The following is a 10,734-nucleotide window of genomic DNA, read 5'->3' as shown; positions in this document are numbered from 1 at the left end:
TGATGCATATTCTTATAAAAGCAATTATTGAATCAGTCCTTACTATGTATCATATACATTGTGAAGATATTTTAGTTAATTCACAAAACACAACCCTGGGGTATCTATCATTTGTGCCACTTTACAGGTGAGGAAACAGATATAAAAGCCAATGATGTTATTTTACCATCTAATATTATGTGACCTTGGCTAGTTATTAAACTTCTCTTATATCTTAGTTTCCTCATCTTCAAAATGGGGATAAGAAGAGAACCTATACAAAATAAGGTTGTATACAAAATACAAAAAACCTATACAAAATAAGGTTGATGTGAAGATTAGAGTTAATATATATAAAGTACTTAGAACAGTGTCTAATATATTCTAATATATTTCTATTTAGCTTCTATCATTATTTTTCTTATTTTTTAACCAATGGTTCAAAAATCCAGAGCAAAACTTGTCTCTAAACTATTTTTCTCCATCCATGATATCTCTCTCCTGTAATAATAGTTCTTGCTATTTTTACAGCATTTTTTACATCCATTTGATTCTTTCAGCAATTCAATGACTCAGCATCACTATCTTTATTTTTCAGCTGAACAAACTAAGGCTCAGAATGGTAAATGTGAATTTTTCAAAGTACATTTGGTTGCAAGCAACAGAAACAAACTAAGCTAGCTTAAGCTAAAGAGATAAATTCATCATAAGATGCAGAGGTAATTTAGAGAATCCAAGCTTATGAATGAGCCACGGGGAAGAGCCCCAAGAATGACAAGAACTGGGATGAGGAAAGCTGCAGGGAACTTGAGGAATGTTGCTTTCCCCTCTCTTCCCTTCTCTCTACTTGGCTGGTGGGCTGCTTCTGTCTTTTTTTTTTTTTTTCCTCTGAAGACTGGTTATCTTAGCTGCTCAGTACAAACAGTTGGAGGAATGGCAGCCTCCCAGAGCTTCCAAGTTCACAAGTTACCACGCCAATCATAGGGAGAGATCGACCTTCTTCCTTTCTCTGTTTGGACTCCACGTCATCACAGATGGGACCCTGGTTAGACCAGCTTGGGTCAGGGGCCTTCTCCTGGTCTGGTCAAACATGGCCAAGGAGTGGGGTCACAATGTACAAACATTGCTGCTGGGCACTCATTCCTGTAGATTCTTGTACAAAGGTCATGAGTAAGTGAAAAACACTCCAGAGGAAGCCTAGAACATGAAGTGAATTTCCTGTCATTTTACATATTAGATCGATCTTCCAGATTTTCTATTCTCATGAGGCCAACACTTTTCCTACAAAGCTTCCGATACTTCCCTTCAGGAGACCAGCACCTCCTGGAATTCAGGTTGGAGAAGATCTGGGCACTTCTCTAACTGTGGTCTTTCTGCAGATGGAGTCAGCCTGACACACAAGCGGTATTGTGAGTTCTATTATTGGGACATAATTGTTCACTCTTCCTCCCGGCAAGAGAATTCTACATTTCCAACCTTTGCCCTTTGACTAACAGCGTTTTTCTGGAGAAGGAGTGTACTCCCAAAGATTACTAATACCAGACTTGGGCATATGAATTGTTTTAATTGATGGAAATGATTTAGACCAAGACGAATCAGAAACATTAAAAACCATTGCAAATTTCTTTTCTTTCCTCTGCCATAAGAATGGCATGTCCCTTCAGCTTGGATCATGGAATGAAGAAGACACGCATTCCTGAATGAAGGAGCCACAGCCATCCTGCAGTCACCTACAACAGTGACTCAAGAGAGAAATGAACCTTTGAAAAACGACTCATCTAAGACCTCCTGAGAGTAGGTTTTTAAGACGTGATGAGGAGGAGGAGGAGAGGGAGCAGTTACTAGGTGATTCCCAGATTTATTTCTTTGTAACCAGGTAGATGGCTATCCCTTTCACTAAGAGTAGAACCTTGCAGAAGATGGTTTGTAGAGAATGGTGATGAGTTCCCTTTTGACCATGCTGAGCTGAGGTGCAGGGGAGAGAAATTCAGTAGACAGTAATATAAACTAGCTTGAATTAGGAAGGAGATCTGGACAGGAGTTACAGGTTTGTGTTCATCTACCCACAGAGGTATTTAAAGCCATGAGAGCCAATGAAATACCAGAGAGAACAGAAGCATAAGAAAGGGAAGGAAATGAATGTATGCTCCATTGCATATACCACATGTAGTTTATCCATTCATCTATCAATGGCCAGTTGGGTTGTTTCCACCTCTCGGCATTGTAATAGTGCTGCTATGAAGTGTGAGGATTGTCTTCTGGAGAGCTGCAGGGCAGAAGAATCCTGAGAGCATGATGTGGAGACAACAGAGAGGATGCCATTATTGTTCCGAATGAGAAAATGAGGACAGTTTTGCTCCCGAGAGGTATGCAGAGAGAGAAGAGAGGAGAGGTGGGAAGAGATAAGGACATAGATGGGAAGGAGTAGGGAACACCTGGGCTGTGGGGTCAGGGAAGATTTGTTTGATCAAAGAATAGAGATGTCTAGTGTTCAGAATAAAGTGATTACAGTGGTTGTTTGGCTCCATCCCCTCCACTCAGCACGTTTTGGGAAAATCTCCTAATACACACAAATGTTCTGTGTCAGTTGCTTTTTGGTAGAAACTGAGGAAGAAATTACATTTCCTCACTGATTTGATGTGGAAAAACAGAGAGAGCAAGCAAAGAAAGGCAAAAGAAGTTATAAACTATTCTATGCAGGAGAAGCAGTTGTTCCAGAGTCATCTGAGACAGTGAGCTCTCTGGAAATGCACAGACAATTTGGGGAGGGATCTGGACTTCCACAGAATGTGCACTAGGGATTTAGACTCTCATGGAACATAGCTAGAAGCCTGAGGCAATTCTCTCTGGAGTGGTGCTTCTTAATTTTAGTGTGCCTAAGACCCACCTGAGGGTCTTGATGAAATGCAGATTTTGATTCAGGCAATCTGAAGTGGGGTCTGAAATTCTGCATTTCAGACAAGCTCAAGCTCATGGGTGATAGTGCTGCCATGGTGTGTGGACCACACTGAGTCGTAGGGCTTCAGATCTCAAAGGGAAGAAAAGTTCCTGATGGCATCAGCACCTCTCTGTGCCTCCGTCTCTCTCTTATACACACACATCATCATCATCATCATCTCCCAGTGTTCCTGAGAAAACAGGGCTGTCCTGTCCTCTCAGGGTGAGGTCGTGATAGGGAAAGCCATCACGGGGCCACTGTTCCCTTTTTAACCCTTTACCTCCGTCCTTGTTCTGTCTTTGCCCAGGAGCTGAGGAGGTCACACCAGGGGAAGCTCAGTGGTTCATTCTGCATGCTTTGGCCCTGGATATTAGAACAACAGTCTGCATGGGGGAAACCAAAGACTTTCTCCAAGGTTGGCCTTAGAAATCCCTCTCTCTGAAAGATGGATAGAGGTGGAGAAAAATGTTTAAATGATATTTTTCTTGAGAAAGGTCGCTCTGGGGAGCCAAGAATTAATTGAGTGCTTGATTGTGAGAGGGCTGTGTGGTAACTCCCTTGTTTTCCACAGATGTTGAAAGAGTCTGAGCCAGAGTTTAGGAAAAATGTTTTCCTGCATATCCACCCCTGCCCCAGGGGCTGTGATGGAGTTGGCAAACGCCATTCAGGTCAAGTCCGACTCTGGCAACCTCACAGGAACATGAGAATTCACAAAATCTGAAGGGGAAATGGTGGTGGGAGAGCAACGAACAGGAAGAGAGGAAGAAGAAGGGAATCCCACTGCAACGAAGTACCGACTCTGGGGGACCCCTGTCCCGGGAGCGTCCACTATTCTGTTACCCTCAGAGATGAATGAAACCCCCTGCCGCTCTGTGGGCAGCTTCTTCTTTTGCTGGGGTAGGAGGCGGGGAGGGCAGGGAGGCGAGCTCTGTAGCATTCATTGTGGAAAGACTGTCCTTATTTTGAGCTGAGATCTGCCTTTCTTGGTCCACGCTAAGAATTTTGGTGCTGACGCTACCCTACAAAGTCACAGGCAGTGTAATACCACACCTCTGCCTGCAGTGCATCTCAGAATTAACAAAGCTCATCTTCTTCGCATCCATCTGCCTGTCTGGTCCTCAGAGCTACCTGGAAGAAGGCGGGGGAGGGGCAGCAATTATTCTTCCAGGGTTTCAGATAAGCAGGTTAACAGTTTTGAGATGCTGCTCTAGCTCGTGGTAGAGGTTGAGAGCACAGGCTCCAGAGTCTGCTCCCTGGGTTCACAGCCACTCATTGGCTCTGTGTCTTTGGACAAGCTCTTTGAGCCTTCTAAGCCTGGGTTTCCTCTTCAGTAAAATGACATAGTTATATTATTTACTGGGAGAGGTCGTGGTAGGACTAAATAAAAGTAACCCTTGGCGATGGGAACTTCCCTTCTGCTATTGAGGAGGGATTGGAGAAAAAGGTGGAGGTTAAGTGACTTGCCCAAGGCCACAAAATGGTGGCAACAGATCTAGAACTCAGATATTCTAATGCTAAATCCAATAGTCTTCCCATTACACTTAATATCTTGCATTCCCAGGCTCATCAGAAACTGAAACTCTCCAGTGATCCTCACATTGGCAGGGCCAGGTCTGGCATTGAGCTGCACACAGTAGGTGGTCACCACCACTGTGATGTGGTCAGGGAGTGCCCTCCCTCCCCCTAGCTCCCTGAAGCTTAAAATCACTGCCTTTTCCCCTTAAGCATCTTTTCAAATGCAAACACCCTAGTGCTGTGGGAAGAATAGAAGGGAACTCACCTGGGCTGAGAGCAGGTCATGGTCCTATCCCTCCACAGATGCCAGCTCCTCGCTCACTCCAAACAACTGTGCTGATCAGTGTTAAACAAAAAATTTTAACTTCCACAGCTGAAAGTCTTTTTCAAAAGAAAGAATTTATTGGGCCATTGCTAGCAAGAAAGACCAGTCCTGGGCCCTAAAGTCTGAACCATTAGCAGCATGGCTAGGGGGAAAGACAGTATGTCCACAGTCCTGAAGTTTTGAGTACTTTTTATAGATCAAGTGGCGGTGGTGGAGTGCGATATAAACCTTCCTGAAAGAACTGACGTTAGCTACAGGCAATAGGGGTGGGAGAAGCTGAAGCAGGGCAGTTCTGGGTCTTAGATGCAGAGTCCAAAAAGAAGCATTTGCTCCCTTGGATAGGTTGTGGGCAAGTCTGGAAAGTTTCTGTGTAAATAAGAAGTGGAGTCTTCTGGGATGTGGCACCTCGCTATTCTCCCTTTTGTATAACTGAGGAAGTAGCCCCATGGAAGTTAATCTGAAATTCCAATAGGCATACATGAATATGAGCAGTCTTTTGTCGGCTGGTCCACAGCTATTAACAAGCTAAATTGCTCTCTCACTCTCTCGTGCTATAACTTAACTTAGAGCACTCAGAATTTTTTTTTTTTTTTTTTTTTGGTCACAGAGAACTCTGATTTCAGTATCTGTTCTCATAACGTCTAGGGTCAAGTCCCCAGCGTGATGCTACCTGTATCTCATAAGGAGAAGGGAAGATAAACAGTACTGGAGGGCTTGCCCGGCACAGGACAGCTTATAGCTTGTTTTGCCCTCCTTTGCTGGATTTCTGTGTCTGTTCTACAGAAATCCAGACCAAAAAAAAAAAAAAAAAAAAAAATTTAATCTTTTCCTCAGTTTCCACCTAAATATATATGTTATCTCATCTGATCCTCCCAGCAACACTACGAGATGGGCGCTACTGCCCTCAGTTTTATAGCTGATGAACCCAGAGAAGTTAAGTAACTTGCTGAGAGAATATATATCTATTAGGTAGAGATTCAGCTAGTGCTTTTCCCATACGCCACGCTGCCTCCAAGCTTGCATGCAGCATCTAACACCCTAGGGGGCTGTACTCAGATTCTTTTAGGATGTCACAACAGCAGACGCTTGGGGTTGGGCAAACCATAGGTCCAGCCTCTCTAGAAACAAGCTTAATTTACCAGGGTGGGGAGGACACTGGGGAGGAACGGGAGGTGATAATGGGGTGCTGGTATCCAATGAAGCAAACGGAGTGGGTTTTCACAGTTTGTGATGGGAATGAGCAAATGGTCTAGGCAGGCTATTAGTTCAGGCATTCCAGCTGTCTTCCAGAGGGTAAGTCAGGGCTATCGTGGATCTATGGAATCCAGCCATGTGAGTATCCAGGCAAGCTAGAAAATCCACAGCGTATGGTCAGGAGTAGGCAGGAGTGTCCCATTAAGGTCAAATGCTGTGGGGTTACAGATAGAATTAGGCCCCCGAGAAATAACTAGAGAGGTGGAAGGAATATCATTATGGTTAGGAGGGAAGATTTCTGAGGTCACGCTGCCTGGGTTCTCACCCTAGCTCTTCCATTTGCTAGCTGTGCGACTTTGGCAAGTTACTTAAATCCTCTGTGTCTCACATTTCTCATCCAGGATACTAATCAAATCTAACTCGTACATTTGTTGTAAAGATTAAATAAATGAGAAAGATAAAAACAGTCCCTGACAACTGTGAATTGGCCTACGACTAGAAGAAAGATCTTGGTGTTGTTAGGTGCTGGCCTGGCACTTGTAGCTAGGTTGTGGTGCTTTCCTGCTGAACATAAATAAGCTCACAAATGAGACCAAAAAAAAGGGGGGGGGCATTTTATAATTTTTTCTAAACACTAACAAAAACAGGAGCATTGTGCAAAACAAAAATACTAAACATTCCCCTCTCCTAGATAATATGATTGCTGCTTCTTTACTAATTATTTCTTTAGCCTCTTTCTGTTCTCTCTTCCTAGATAAGTTTCTTTAAGACAGGAGTCCCCCAGGCCGCGGACCAGTACCTGTCTGTGGCCTGTTTAGAACCGGGCCGCACAGTGGGAAATGAGCAGTGGGCTGACCAACGAAGCTTCATCTGTATTTGCAGCCACTCCCCAGTGCTAGCATCACCACCACAGCCCCACTTTAGATCATCAGGCCTTAGATTCTCATAGGAGCACCAGTCCCTGATGCCAAAAAGGTTGGGTATCGCCTCTTTAAGATATTCAGTCATTGAATTATACTCGTTTCATGATAGCAACCAATAGAGAGCAAACCCTTGCTTCTTTAAACTCTTGCCAAAATTGCCTACCTCAAGCTCACATCCTATAAGTCCTTTCTAACTCCCTCTAGTGAGACACCCTTTGGCCGCTTATGATGTGCATTCTCCCTCTTTGCAACAAGTTAATCAACCCATTGTTGTTCAACTACAAATGTGTTCCTGGTGGTCTTTGGCTGGAGGGCATGGGTACAAGTTAATAAATGGAAAGCATGTAGAACATTTCCTGGCACAGGGTAGCGCTATGTCAGTGATGCCATCATCATTACCAGGTAGGTTACCAAGGCAGACTCAGGGACAGGGACATTTGAGATAGAAAGCTACAGAACAGAGGCTAAGTGGAATAGGCAGGAGACTTCAATTGAAGTCCCAACCTGCTATTCAAAATAGTAACTAACATTTTGTTGCACACTTCAAAAGTGCCAGACATAGAGCTGAGTGTTCGATGTGGAGAATCTCACTTATTTACTGTGGTACCCTGGGCAAACTGCTTAACCTCTCTGAGCCTCACTTCCCCGTTTGCAAAGAATGGTAAAAATAAAAATACTTACTGTACAGATTTGTCATGAGGCTCCAATGAGAACTTGAGTGTGCTGTAGGCCACAGATTTTATTAAAATTTTACTCATTGATGGATGAATGAACATGAGGAAGAAACATATGATTTGTGGTTATCATAGGTGGGGGTGAGGAAGAAGGCATTGGAAGAAGGTAGTTAAAAGGTACAAATTTCCAGTTATAAGACAAATAAGCACTAGAGATGTAATGTACAACATGGTGACTATAGTTAACACTGCTGTATGGTATATTTGAAAGCAAAATCCAAGAGTTCTCATCACAAGGAGAAATTTCTTTTTCTTTTCTTTATATGAAATCTTTATGAAATGATGGATGTCAACTAAACTTATTGTGGTAATCATTTCACAATATATGTCAGTTGAACCAAGATGCCATACACCTTAAACTTATACAGAGATGTGTGTCAATTATTTCTCAATAAAACTAGAAAAAAATGGACAAAATCTAAATTACAGTCAAAAGACTGAACTTGAACCCAAGGTTGGCAAAAGACAGAGAAGTATAAGTAGTCTGATTATATAGATGGTAAGCTCCTTGACATTGGTCTCAGCAATGATATTTTTTGGATCTGACTTTGAAAGAAAGGCAACGGAAGTAAAAACAAACAAGTGGGTCACATCAAACTGAAAAGCTTCTACACAGCAAAGGAAATTATCAATAAAATGAAAAGGCAACCTATTGAATGAGACAAAATATTTGCAAATCATATATTCAATAAGGAGTTGATATCCAAAATATATTTTTAAAAAAACTTCTCATAACTCAATAGCCGAAACAAACAAACAAACAAACAAACAGCAATCCAATTAAAAAGTGGGCAGAGAATCTAAATAGACATTTTCCCAAAGAAGACGGACAATGACCAACAGGAACATGAAAACAACTCAACATCACTAATCATCAGGGGAATACAAGTCAGAACCACAATGGGATATCACCACATACCTATTAGAATAGCTATTATAAAAAAGACAAAAAATAACAAGTGTTGGCAAGGATGTGGAGAAAAGGGTAGCTTTGTGCACTATTAGTGAGAATGTAAGTTGGTGCAGCCACTATGGAAAAGAGGAGGAAGCTTCCTCAAAAAATCAAAAATAGAACTACTATAAGATTCAACGATTCCACTTCTTGGCATTTATCTGAAGAAAATGAAAACACTAACTTAAAAAGAATCTGCTCCTTCATGTTCATTGCAGAATTATTTACTATAACCAAGACATAAGAACAACCAAAATGTCCATCGAGGGATGAATGGATAAAGAAGATGTGGTATATATATACAAAGGAATGTTACTCAGTCATTAAAAGGAAAAAAAAAAAAAAGGAATCTTGCCATTTGTGACAACATGGATAGAGCTTCAGGGCATTATGCTAAGTGAAATAAATCAGACAATGAAAAGACAACTACCATGTGATCCCACTTACACGTGGAATCTAAAAAATCAAACCAAACCAAAACAAAATGAAACTCATAGATTCAGAGAACAGATTGGTGGTTGTCAGAGGGAAAGGGGTTTGGGGGGAGGGTAAAATGGGTGAAGTGGGTCAAAATGTACAAACTTTCAGTTACAAAATAAATAAGTCATGGGGATGTAATGTACAGCATGGTTACTATAGTTGATAATATTATATTGCATATTTGAAAATTGCTAAGAGAGTAAATCTTAAAAGTCCTCATCACAAGAAAAAAAGTTTAAAACTATGTATGGTGCTGATGGTAACTAGATTTACTGTGGTAATCATTTTGCACTGTATATAAATATTATATAATTATGTTCTGTACCTGAAACTAATATATAATATAATGTTATATGTCAATATACCACAGTTTTTTTTAAAAAAAGTAAGGTTATATAAATTCTTGTACTATTTTGCCCTCTTATAGATCCAGCCTGGACTTTATTTCTGAATTTTGATGCTCTACAACAATGGTGAAAAGGCATCTGTCAGGAACCCCTTCGTTGCCTCAAGTTTCTATGTAGCTCTTTTTCCAGGGGGATCAGGAACAATGAAAAGCTTTTGGCTCATATCACGTATTAGTAAGAGCAAGTTATTTGAGACCCAGTTTCTCAGGCAAAATTGAAATGGTTAATTCTTATCTCATAAAATGTGTATATGAGACTGTGTTGTAAGCTACGAAGGGGACACTATTAGTTCCTCTAAGGCTGCCTCCCATGGAGTGGTCTCTCTTTGGAGACTCAATTGTCTGCTCTCTGAGGGCTGAGTTATTGGCCATTGGCCAAGGTGCTTTTCCAAGTGTCTTTGTGAATTAACCCCCTCCTGTAAAGCCCATGCATTGGGGGCAGGTACAAACAATCCCCGCATTGGGCTTATGTAAAACAGGTTTATTTCTCTTACCTAACATTTCGAAAGAAAGTAGTCTAGGTTAGTGGGTGGCTCTGCTCCATAAACCACATGAGGTTTTTTCCCAAGTTGTTTCTGTACCATACCCAAAGTATCATCTTCATTTTTTGTTGAGGCTGGGTGACTGTTTAGTCTGATTTCCAGCCTGCAGGGAGGAATAAAAGCAAGTCTGGCTTAAGGGACATTGTCCTTAAGGAGGTGACCTGGAGGTTCTATGCATCATTTACTCTCAGTTACATCTCCACACTTCATGAAAAGATAAAAAATGTAGTCTCTGGCTGGGTGACCCTGTGCCCAGATTTAATTTGAGAGTTTTATTATTCTAAGTTCAAGATCAGGAAGAGCAGAAGCAAGGAAAGCATCAGGGAAATGAATACCGATCAATTCATCCATTGGGTCATTAAGCCTGAGCCTATGTCTGTATTGAGCAAATGTCTGGGTGAAAAGCAGAAAAAGAGAGTTTATTCAGATGTTTGATTTACCCAATACCAAAAATCAAATATCAGTGAACCTTTACATTTTCCAGTTTTCTTCTAGATATTGTCACTGGGTGGACAGAGCCTTGGTCACATGTAACTCACTACATGAACATTCACATATACCCACACATATATAGGCAGGTATGTGTGTGTGTGTGTGTGTGTGTGTGTGTGTGTGTGTGTGTGTGTATACACACATACATATATATACACATACACATACACATACACATACACATACACATACACATACACATACACATACACATACATATACATATACATATACATATACATATACATATACAT

The sequence above is a fragment of the Pteropus medius genome, unplaced genomic scaffold (assembly GCF_902729225.1).
Source record: "Pteropus medius unplaced genomic scaffold, Ma_sr-lr_union100, whole genome shotgun sequence".
Lineage (NCBI taxonomy): Eukaryota > Metazoa > Chordata > Mammalia > Chiroptera > Pteropodidae > Pteropus > Pteropus medius.
This window is presented reverse-complemented; position numbering follows the sequence as displayed.